At 42.1% G+C, this 12,692-nt stretch overlaps 1 protein-coding gene across 9 annotated transcripts in view; it reads left to right on the plus strand.

The window, feature by feature from the left end:
* Positions 1-697: 697 nt before the first annotated feature.
* Positions 698-12,692, plus strand: part of LOC119647532 (whirlin) — a 406,732-nt gene continuing 394,737 nt past the window's right edge. For 8 of the 9 annotated variants that reach the window (XM_038048513.1, XM_038048518.1, XM_038048519.1 and 5 more), the window contains exon 1: positions 698-1,742. The gene's annotated coding sequence lies outside the window, so the exon portion shown is untranslated. Of the gene's footprint in view, positions 1,817-12,692 lie in introns of all 9 variants that reach the window. The other variant, XM_038048514.1, reaches the window with a different exon arrangement.

Here is a 12,692-nt window from a genome sequence, read left to right on the forward strand (position 1 = left end):
ACGCTTCGTAGAATGGTGGAGAAGGAGTGCAAGCTTCTCGAAAAACTGTTGAGGGAGTTGAAGCCCATTGCAAGGAACTGCCGGTAATGGTGCCTAGGTGTGGTCGACGCGCTACGCTCTACATAGGGGTTTTCGACAACCTATGTGTACAATTTCCTAGAAACGACACCAAGGAAGTATCCCGTCCTTGGAATATTGTAAGTTTCACTGTTTCACTGGGATTTAATTTAACAAATATTGACAAGGGATTCAGCATTTCAAAAAGAAACGCGCAAAAACTGGGCTGAACAAAGTCTGTATAACACTTACGAAGGAAATTCAACTCACGTTCCACATACATTCGAACCTACCGATTCAGTGGCACCCGCATAACTCTTCTGTTTGGCAAATTCTACTTCCTTGAGAACCACTTCCCATACATAAAGCTATTATTTTCAAGTCCTTGTAAATTTATGCCTCAGGCCTGGTATTCTCCCCCAACAAACACCCATACAAGTGTTCTCTTCCAGGATAAGTTATGCGATGGATCCTAGCGTGGTGAATATATTCACGCATAAATTTACATGCAATCTATGTTCCACAAAACTAATACATGCGCAAATTTGAGACAGTCGCCATCTTTTTTCATGAGTGGATGAGAAAAACAACCCCATCGCTAGTGGATACTGAAGAAATTGGGGTAGTTGGAGCTGAAAAGTCGTACGATAAAGACGTTTGTGGGCCGCATTGGCATATCGAGAATAGAGACTTTTGAGAAAAGCCTGAAAATCTTCTTATTGCCAGTGGTGGACTAAATTTTCGTCGTTGGGTCCTTAAATAATCGTTACGGTACATTCTTACCCTTATAGTTGTAATCCATGCGATGGAGCGAACGTTTTCCAAGGAAATTGAATGAAAAACGAAAGAAATTCTCCCGGAAAATCGAAAAGTCCCTACACCTGTGCTTAATATGTGGTGGTCGTTGTCGTCGGATACAATTACAATCGCGTGTCGGTGGTTACCTGTATATAAAGTGTAACGGTACGATAAGCCCCTTGAAGTTATGTAGATAAGACGGAAAAATGAGTTTAGAGCAGAAGTTCAGTTGCTTTCTCAATCTTACGGCAGTTTTGTCTGCGGACTATTTGCTTGAGAAGTTCCTCCGAACGAACTGTTGTGGATGAGTTGTGATACGTTCGACCTTCTACGATTATTTAATTGAATTGTGTTACTAAATACAACGTCAGGTCGTCCTGGCCAGCGGAAGGAAGTGTGCAGGCCACTTATCCTCCTAATGACCATGAAAATAAAGGAAAACCAGCGGCGAACCATCAGTCTCGAAGCTCGCCTCGATCGATTGGTGAGACCTTAATAAATAAAGTTCGGAGAAATTAAAAATTTAACGAACACTTAAGGTGAAATGATACATTCCTAACAAACATAACGGTATTCGTGGAAGAAACTCGAGAAAAGAGCTCACGAGTCCTTTGAGTTTAGTTGAATGTTTTCAAGGCGGGGATTTTCGATTCCTCCTTGGAAACGTGTGTGTCAAAGAAGTGAACAAGCCAGAAGTAAAGAAAGGGCAAAGGAGGAAACAAAATTCGGTGTCTGTATGTATGTTCGTGAAAATTTGGAAACCTCCTATGGTGAATACTGGCCAGGGTTAAAATGTTTCAGTGAGTGTGGTGAAAATCGTGAACTGAGATTCTTCGAAAATTGAACGGAAGGCAGGATTCCAGGAGAGATAAGGAGCATTTGAAAAAGTGTGTATCTAAGTATTCTGGCACTGCACATTTTACTATGTTTATTCAATTTCCTAGAGCAATACAATCAGTTGGTATGTATCAAAACAGCACAAGCGGAAAATCGATATTACGAGATTTTCCGCAGCATTTTTAGTGAACCACGGCTTCTTAACCTTTCCGTCTAATAGTTTGCCTGTATTGGGCTGCAATCCATTGAAATGTACTTTCCGTGCACCGAATACCTGGTGAACCCCTCACTTAAGTGAAATTCCCTAAAAATAGAAAACTTCCTCTTGCTGACTTGAAACTCCCACATGAATGAGAAATGTGAGTATCCTTCTGCTGCCGCTATACAGGTGGCTTCCATGGTTTGTCGTAGAAATTGGCAAGCGGGTTTCTTGGAATGTTGGAAAAAGGCAAGCTGGATTAGCATACATGTGCCGTCGTATTATGTAGATGGAGTGGATTTAAAATTGGCAAATTCATTTCAAAAGGACGAAAGGGAAGAAAGGAACTGCGACGAGCACACAAAAAGTGTTGAGATGAAATTAGCAGTAGTTTTGGCATAATTGAATTGAGTCGGGTTGAGGGTTTCCTTTTCTTATAAAAAGGATATAAGGCATAATGGAAAGTTTGATCAGAAAGGATGTTAATAGACGGTTGGGAAAGGAATATCTAATAAGGTTGAAGAGTAGCCTTTTCCCTGATGAAAATTTCAGTGTAATCGTGGTTATGTAAAAGTAATTATAAGAAAGTAAGTTCGTGATGTCCTAAAATTATTCCAGAATAATGAAATTATATATCTTATATCGCATTTATATGACACTCTTTCTTTTTAAATACATTTATATGTAGACTTCACTTTCAGCATATAATGGAGGCGGACCTATACTGGAGTCTATTTACTTTCGCCAGGATACAATTTCATATTATGCAATGACACTTAGTTTGAAGGGGGATGGCCAAAGTTTGAATATCCCAGATCCTTAAATTGGATTTGAAGATGAGAGATGAGAAATTTTCGATCAAAACGTGTGAGGTGTATGTTTCAGTCAGGACATGCTCCATCGGAAGCAATAAATTTCATCCATTTCCCATGGAATAAATAGAATCACTTCGGGAAAATGATGGTTGCCTTGAAGCTATGTGGTGACCAGGAGTATTTCTATCTTCTTCGGAGTGGTCCTGTCTCAAACTAAGCTAGTCTAATAAAATGTTAAATTAGGGAAAATGTGAGACAGTTAATAGGCAATATTGTTTAGTTGCATGGATTCAAGTTGCGTTCTTTTTTATTCTAGCAAAAGTGGAGCAGCTTTAAAGATTGTGTATTGCTCTAAGCAGATTTGGTATAATTGGCGTATCTATACATTTCTTATAAAGGACCGATAACCTAATAATTGTATTCCCTGAATGAGAGCTAATATGTCAAACCCCTTTCTACTCTCAACTGGTTTTCCCGAAAAGGTTGTGCTCTTCCTCTACTGGACACCGTGTTCTGGGGCGACTCACCGACACACCATCGGCCTTCCTGGGATAATGGATTCCGTTACCGCTGTATTCTTTTCTTCAAGACTCATCTATCAAGTCCCACTCCATCCTTCTAATCAACACGTTTGCCGTTCTAGGTTGTTTCGCGTTACAACCTTGGTTCAATCTAAGTCCCCCACTCGCTGAGAGAGTAGGTAGGTATAGTTGGTGCAGGCTAGTCCTTTGAGGAAGAATGTCATTGCGCATTGAAGTCCTTTATGTTCTTTGGACAAGGCAGTATAAAGGATGCCACTGATGTCGGGAAGTAATAGCATACGCAAAGAGTAGACTTACCCTTTTTTGCCTTGGATATAATGATTTTTAATTACTTTAACTTCGATGTAGCACATGGTCGCATATCACCCTAATAATTATAATTAGTTTCCAGAGAATGCTCATCCTGTGTATAGCACTTCAGATGCACTTCCCATTCACCTTGTCGAAAGCTTTCTCTAAGTTAATGAAGGACAGATGATGCGATGATCTGAACTTCACGCATAAAAAAATGATCCGAAGGTTTGTAAATGTTGTTGATACAGCAGAATTTTGTGCAAAAATTAGCCCCTTCCTTTCGATCGAGCCTCCAATGCTTGACTCAAGGTGCTGGCCTTTTCAGACAGCAAAGCTGCAGAAACGGCAGGGACTGGGACGAACAGTTCCGTGATATCACTTATTTTTGGAGGAACAGTTTTTGCAGTTGGGCAGAACTTATGGCGCCCTTTGTGAATGTTACTGACAAGTTGGCTTAAACTATAGAAAAGAGCGATGGCGGTTTAATGCGAGTCGTCGAGTCGTTTTAGATACCTGGTGTCTGGTCAAAAAGGTAGCTCCTGGAATCCTGCTGTTTTCTGGAATCGGGGCTTATCACTCTTGCAAGTATGAATATGATACGCAAACGGGAACAAACAGTCATCAACTGATGAACTCATTTGAGGCCGATGTCAGGATCTGTTCTGTTTCATACATTCACGAGATATCTTCTAAATGAATGCTGATCGAGATGTTGTCAATCTGATTAGATGTACGTTACCGTTACAATCTGATAAGATGTATATTTGCGCTCGAAGATTGAGCCATCAACCGTGAGGCGATGTAAACTGCCTGACGACCTTATTTGCCTTTCATATGTACGAGCAAAATGTTACCAGAGCTCACATTGGCATTCAGGTCACCCATCATTATAATGTCACGTTTAGAACGCCTGCCCTAGTACGTATTGAGTTGTTCATAAAAAGCCTCCGTCCTTGCGTAACAACGGGCAAATGATGATACCATCAAGCATGGAAGAAACAGTCCGTGCAATCCATCGGATTAAAAATCATGAGTCGCAACGAGCCGATGGAATTACAGCCGGGATAAATATGGAAGTGACCAATTACACCAAGCGGTTCATCAACTGAACGCAGAAGTCCGTGGTGGCAACATAGAAAAAGAAGACTGCCACACCCTGTCTAAGATGGAACGATAGCGTAGGCCAGAACGTCAGACAGCTTAGGAATATCGAATTGGTAGACCTCGGTGCAAAACCTGGATGACTAGAGTCCTTTACTAAGGCAGATCTAGACCAGATATCGGTTGTTGGGTCACAAGAGGGACAGGAGTGCTATCTAGAGTACCATCCTCTTATCCCGGTTAGCCTTAGAATATCCAAACTATACCACTGAAATTCTTACTGAAGCAAGCGAGTATTCTTCAAGCGTTCGTCGTCGTAGAACGTTCACAGGGAATTTAGTCATAAACCGTCGACAAAAGGAAAAGTAATGGTCGAAAGTCCAACTGTGAACCTTCCGGGAAGTTCTAGCATATTTTCCACTGTTGACAGTGCAATCCTTAGGATTGAATTGCCAAGTTAAATACTCGAAACCCAAGTCTGAATGGTTATAGACCACTCATTGCATGGACTTTGTGGCTTTGTAAATTTGAAGAAGCTTTCATTATAACTGCCAGTTTGGGGTAAAAAGCGTCCTCACCAAATGAGGAGAAGGTATGGATTACCGTCGGGAGTTGTCTAATTTGGTGGCTGGATCAGTTTCCAGTAATTAACAGCGTGGCGTTGAATGCAACGGGTACTAATAATCGGCGGAACTTTTTCAGATGAATCCACAACGAACACCAGCAATTTTCGGAATATTGGGGTAGACTTTGCAGCTTGCAGCCTAGTATCTATGCACCCACCATACTACTATCGCATAAACAACCATAAATAGCTCAAAGAGCCCGGGGAGTCCTGGTCTGGATCCAAAAAAGGAGACGGTGTAGGAGCCCTCAGACACAAGATCGATTACTTGTTTACCAACCCGCTCCAAATTTAAAACGTACTTATTAGCGGTAGGATCGACGTGTACCCTGAGATCAAAAAAATTCTATTCAAGGAGCTGAAGCGATGTCGAACAGAATTAAAAGGTTCTAAAACCAATTATCTAGTCCGTAGTTGCAGGATAAGGATTAAGAAATCAAAGAAATTTGTTTTGGATATTATATCGACTATGCTAAAACTTTTGACAGTGTCCCGCATACATGACTAATCAATGTGCTACGCTTGCATCGTCATGATCCAAAACTATTGAAGTTTTTGGCGAAAGTCATGGAAGGATGGCATATCGTGTTAGTATGTCCATCTGAGGGTACCAATGCCGTCGATGTTCCGGCTTATTTTTACAGCAAAGAGCGGTCGAGTCCTTGGCATGCGACGGAAAATTAGGTAGATTGCAGCAGAAAGGATAGATCTTTCAATCCTTTGAGCGGGGTTAGGTCAGACCAGGAGCGGATGGATGAGCGGAACTCGAAGACAATGCATGATAACTGGATAATTATCTCGGGTACTTGTTTGTCGATCTCCAGACGGAGGAATTTATCGGTACCGTGCTGCCATTATTGCCCTGATTTGACTGTTATACTTATTCATAGTTGAATCGACTGATATCCGACATCCAGTCATGAATCAAATCTCTCTGCTACCAGTGAGATTTCAACCGTGATCTTCCGGTACCACAGCCTAGTGCTCTAACCACTGAGCCATCTGGACAGTTAGTGGTAGCATTAGGCAAATTATCGCATCTGTCGAGATGGTGACAACTTGATTAATAATTATGATCAATGCTATAATTATATTGTTTTCGAACCCATTAGCCTCCTGAAGTATGAAATTTATATTTTCTGTAGTTGACTTCATTAAAATTGCTGCAAAGTATTCGGTATTGTTGTCGTCACAATACTGAGTTATTATATAGGGCTAGCATCAGAACTTCATTGTCTGGGCTTCAGTAAATCTTATTTCCAACTAGGTGGTTAATGGTTTTAACTTTAAGAGGTTGGGGGTTGTGAATTTGTTGCAGTACATGTCAAGCGTCACGTTACAAGATTCACGTTCGTCAGGGTAGAGGCAAACCCAATAGACATTGCTTCACTTCTGGTATGTGGAGAAGGATGACCGAAAGTGGCTACAGCGGTTTTTGACTCTGAATATATTAACTCGAAAACCCAATATAGATATGAATGATATATCGACCGGGAATCGTCTTTGAGGTATATGGAGACCCTTAAGTTTAATGTATAGCAATGTAATTCACTGCAGGGGTAGGAATTCACACTTCCAACCTTTCTCCCGCATTTCGTATCAATGGGTGTAACTGTTTCCGTGAATATGAGTCTGGCAGACAGGCAGACGGAATCTCGAGTGCCTTGAAATAAAAATGGCGGTATTCAAAAGACATGGGGAAGTAGCGCGGAAGTCCTTGGCCATAGGAAAAGTTCCAATTGGATGGGCTGAACAGGTCTCACTATAAAAGTGCTTTGAAAGCCTGATGTTCGTACACTTCGCGGAAGCATGCGTTAGAGGCAATGAAAACATGAGATTAGTACAAATAAACCTCATTCACTTCACTTACGGAGATCGGAGATGAGGTTGCCATCATAAGTGAATAGAAACTTACCGATGGTGCTTGGTCACAGATTCAACTGGTGAAATGGCGATATTAGCTTGTGGTCGCCAAGTTATACAATTTACCACGGGCCAGGCGGTCAGTAGCTATGTGTGGGCAAAAATAAGCCGTGTATTCTTTTATAGCTGCTACGCCACACCGAGCCTCATATTGTCTGAATTTGAAGATTTATTAGAAGCAATTGCTTTGTTAGATATAGTTTCCTTGTGTGGCATTGATGATGGGTCCAAGGAGTACGCTATCTCCGCGGATGTACCAGAGGGCTCGATACTTGGCTCACTACTGTGGAACATCATGAACAATGATGAGGTTAACATACTACTGGTTGTGGCTACAAAGCAGCTAGAACATGTCGAGTTATGTTCAAGTGAGTGCGGATGATGGAATGCCTTAGAAATGCTGGACATTATTCACTACTTCAGGAGAAAATTTGCTGTGGACTTTCCAACCACGACAGAGTGGACGACTGGCGGCATGATGTAAAGCTATGACACAGTATTCTTCACCGATGGATCAAAGATGGCCTGTGAAGTGTGAAGTCCGTTCATACACACAGTGTATACGAGTTGTACGGTGCCCTAGGTTTCGCAAATGTTTTCCAAGCGGAATTACTGGCGACATTGGAAGTTTGTCAATGGCTGGAACATGATCCTCGCCTCAGGCGTAACATAACCATTCTGGTCAAGTGGCTATTAAGGCCATGTACTCAGTGGCGACATCTTTCAGGCTGGTGGAGAAGTGCAGAAATGCGCTGGGTGGCATGTTCAAGGTGAGCCTCCTCAGGGTTCCCAGTCATAGGAGGGTGTGTGTGTGTGTGTGTGGTGGGGAGAAGCTACAGCTTCTGAGCACTCAGGCCGTGTTGGCCCATTGTACTCGCGTCCCCCGTCTAACGGAATATTCCGGATTCGTTAACGTATCGTAGGATTTCCGTTAGTGGATGTGATGCTACCCGTCGTAATTGGAGAACATCGGCACCAAAGATTTGATGCCTGATGCGTCCATAGGCGGGGCATTCACATAGGAAATGCTCCGTGGATTCCGCTTCCTCATTACAGGAGGGACACGTATCATCTTCGGTAATTCCTATTCTGAACATATGCCCAGCTAGTGAATTATGGCCTGTCAGAATGCCCACAATACACCTGCAAGTCCTCCTGCTTTTCGACAGGATAAACTTTGCGGTACGTATGTTGGCTTCTGGCAGGAAAAGTTTGGTGTGTCGAGCAGCATTAAGGCTCTGCCACCTGTCATTATGGGAAACTTGTTCCCAGTTTTTGAAAACAGATTTAGCCAATGCTACTGATACCCCAATTGCTGGCTCCGGTCCCGGCATAGGGGAGATTGACCCCGCTTTCGCTAAAGCGTCCGAGATTTCATTTCCTTCTATGCCACAGTGACCAGGTACCCAGAGTAGTTCCACCGTATTGAATCTAGACATAGAATTCAAACGGTTTCTGCATTCCTGAACGATTTTCGAAGTGATCAAAGGACTGCTCAATGCCCTCAGTGCAGCTTGACTGTCACTGCAGATTGCGATGCGCCTGCCCTTCAACCGCTCGTCAATCACCCAGTTTGCCACCCTTAGGATCGCATAAACTTCGGCTTGAAAAACCGTTGCATATTGTCCCAAAGGAAAAGCTCACTTCTCGTTTTTATTCGAGAGGTAGACTCCGGCTCCAGAACCCTCTTCTGTTTTTGAGCCATCCGTGTAGAAGACTTCCGTATATCCCTCCACGCATTCCTCTGGGTCTTCCCAGTCCTCTCTACGCTTCAGGGTAACTACATATCTTCTACCAAACAGATGTATGGGGACACGAGAATCGGAAGGCATTGTAAGAACTGGATTCAGTCCTCCCAGTAACTCTTCCAATGCTCTGTGCCCCCCACATCCGTTGTTTTCCCATAGATCTAATCGAATTAGCCTATGAGCTGCTCTCATTGCAGTGCTTTGAATAAATATATCCAGGGGCTGCAAATTGAGTAGTGCATTCAGAGCTGCGCCGGATGTCGTGCTCATGGCACCAGTGATAAAAATAGGAGGGTAATGAGCTTGCTGATGAACTGGCTGGGTGGGGCTTTGCTCTTGGCAGTTCGTCACCGGGTATAGTTAGTGGCTTGGAGGCCACAGTTGAGGATGGAATCTACTTGCACTACTTCACAGCCGCGGACATCAGATTACGAAAGCTCACCACCAAGCTAAGGAAGATTTGACCCGGCAATAACAAAACCCGGTCGCAAGAGTTCTTATGGCAGACGCATTCAAATGAATATAAGGTTGGGGCGATCTGCACGGGACACTGGTTTATATGAGATGATACTGCTAGACTCGGCGTACCCTATAATTCGCATTGCCTGCTGCTGCGGAGAAGACCTTATCAATTCATTCGCAATTGTCCACCTCTAGCTAGAGCCAGGCAACGGACGCTAGGTAAACCAGTTTTTGAGGACCTCAGTGAGATCACCAGCTGCAGGGTGAAAGAGCTGCTTTCCATCGTGGATGCTACGGGCTCGCTTTGAATATTTGAGCGGGGTGGACTCTGTCTCTTCGTCTTTATGACATTATTCATGGTCTTGGGAGTTTGTGCCTTTACAATGGCGTACGACAGCGCTAATTGGCTCCTCAGAGTGTTGACTGTTATCTACCTACCTTCCCTATGCATAAGTGAAGCAATAGGTGCTTTTCAGGCTTGATTAGAGAGAGCTGGACTGACACTTGCGAAGGAAAAGACGGAAGCGGTCCTCATCATCATGCACTGGAAGAGAAATAACGCCCATATTAGAGTTGGGAGTTATACTGTGACTGTGAGTGACGATAGATGCAAAACTTAATTTTAAGCAGTAGATAGAATATACTATAATAATATAGGCTTCCAGGCTGTTCATAATTTGGTGAGTTCTATCTTTCTGTATGCAGTCCCAGTTTGGGAAACAATGTCGCATGTTTTAGGTAATGTGCATAAACTGAGTGCGGTTAACAGAGAACAGTGTGTTTTCAGCTCTGAGGAGTGTCGTAGATAATGCGGCGTTCATCATGACAGGAATGATGCCGATTGCCATCTTGGCAGATGAGATGATGAACATATATAACGCCAGGCCGATTTCATGTTTATCGTAGGAAAAGCCGAAAGGAAGAGATCTATAAGCAGATAGGAACAGCGATGGGAACAGTTAGCAAAGGTCGTTTGACTTACAGGTTGATCTCTTCCATCGGGGAGTGGTCGCACAGTATGAGAAGATTAATTATAATCTCAACTAATTTCTCAAAGGGCTTGAAGGATACCGTGAATACCTGCATAGCTTTAAAATGTTGCACTTCAGGTTGGTGGAAGAAAGGAAAAATTTCGTCCCGAGAATGGTCCCTTGGCAGGAGGTTTGGGATGCATCATCTCCATGATCGCAACAATCTTGTCTAAACTGCGAGGAGGAAGTCAGGAGGGCGAGGGGACGAATGCCGCGGATGGCAGAAAAGAGAGTTAATTAGTGAGCTAACTCCGCCCCGTTATGGAATACTTAATGGTGGATCCCCGATGAGGGGGAAGTCGGGGGTGGTAAGTGTGGTAAAAAAACGTCTTTTGAAGATTTCCACATTCTTAAAAAAGAAAATAAAAAAAGGAGAGGCGGAGGGATGGACAGGCGGATAGTGGATCGATTTTAATAACATTCTGTTTTCGACAAATCGGGGCAGGAAGGTTTGGAAATTATTAGCCCCTTTATGGTAGATACCATCGTTATAACAATGGAAATAGTGGAAAAATCTTAACGCCTCAACGAGCCCGCAAACGTCGTTATTTTCTATACCGATTCTATCAAAACTAAACACGTAGTAAGAAGTAGCCAAGAATCGATTGTAAACATCTAACTGAAAATGAATGAAAATCAATCCGGAGACTGGTCAGATTTTTTGCCTAACAAGGTTTTGAAAATTTTTCAGCTATTATCTTTGTGATTATGGGACGCGACAATATATTTTTCCAAATATTGCTTTAAACAAGTCGGGGAACCAGAGGCTGGACGCTTCAGGTATGAAAGGATTGTGTATTTCTTATATAAAAACATTTTAGTGGACATTTGTCCCATTAGTACCTTGCACGTAATATATATGCCTATATATATTATTTCAGAGTATTCACTTTTGCGTGCTACTGATATTCAAAGTCTTAGGATTTGCACTGAAACGACAACTTTGACCTACTATAGCTTTATTAGTAATATTGTGATTTCCACCAAATTTGGTAGGATCATGCTTAATATTGTACCCTATATTCATGATTATAGAATGTATTTAAGGGGGGGTGTTGTAGTTAATTATTACTAAAAATTATGGTAATATAAAATTATAGTCATATAATATAATATTATTAACTTTATTTGAACAGACATCGGTATGGAGGGTATTTCGAAGCCGAGGTACCTTATAGTGGTAACTTCGTGATTTCTTTCAGTTTTTTTTGGTAGGGTAGATTCTGACAGTGGGTCTATGGAAGAAATGCTCATTTTCGGACAGAGAGACATGCCTTAGATTCGTGACAAAGTCCTACTTTTGTTGAGGCTTGTATTCTCCAGAGTTATCTCTGAAGGATAAATGAAGCTTGATTGATTGATATTAAATCACAGTCCGTATTGTGTAGCAGCTGAACGAGAATATGTAAAGTTCACCCACTCCACTTTCTTTTCCATATGATTTCCCACCTCGCAAAAAAAGGTCAATTGAATCCTTTTTCCATAAAACTTCAATTATTTGTGATTCCCAAACACTCCATAATCAATTTTATATATTTTCCATTCAAAATTTATCCTTTTTCTGCCATATTGTCCCGCATAAATCTAATCCTCCATTGCCTTTTAAATTCAAATGCAAATTAAAAATCAACAATAAAGTATCGATTCAATGTGCACAATGAATCCTTTTAAAGTCCCTCACTAGCAACTGCGATTTTCCAATGTAAATGCATTCTGACAGTGTTAAGAGCTGGTATGATGGCAATGCCAAGTCAACGAGCCAATATAGAGCCTGGGAATATATAGACTGAAATATATAATAGCGGGAAATCCACGGCTTCCAACGATATGCAGCGTTGGTGAATGGCAGCATGCAGTCAGGCACAAACTGTCGTTGGTTGCAATCTAGACATTTTAGACATCAGCATAATACTAAAGAGACGTCTAATATATGCCCTTTGCCAGGAATTGAAAATGATAGTCCCATATTGTATGTGAGTAAAGTCTGGAAGCTTTTTTTTATTTCAGTGTTAACTTTATCCAGTATCCGTTTTTATACTAGTCGCTGTCAGAGTATTGCAATTTATGTTCTCGACGTACGCAAGGACATTTGGAAAAGGAAAGGGAATCGGTTTGTGACTCAACTCGCTGGCCGGGTTGCATTTTTATTGGATCGTTGCAAGTCATCGACTTTTTCTGCACATTTTGTGCGAATAAATGCAACTGGATACCCACTTGAAAGTGTGTTTTAGTGGAATCTCCTGGAAGGGTGCAATGCAAT

The sequence above is a fragment of the Hermetia illucens genome, chromosome 2 (assembly GCF_905115235.1).
Source record: "Hermetia illucens chromosome 2, iHerIll2.2.curated.20191125, whole genome shotgun sequence".
In the NCBI taxonomy this organism is placed as follows: Eukaryota; Metazoa; Arthropoda; class Insecta; order Diptera; family Stratiomyidae; genus Hermetia; species Hermetia illucens.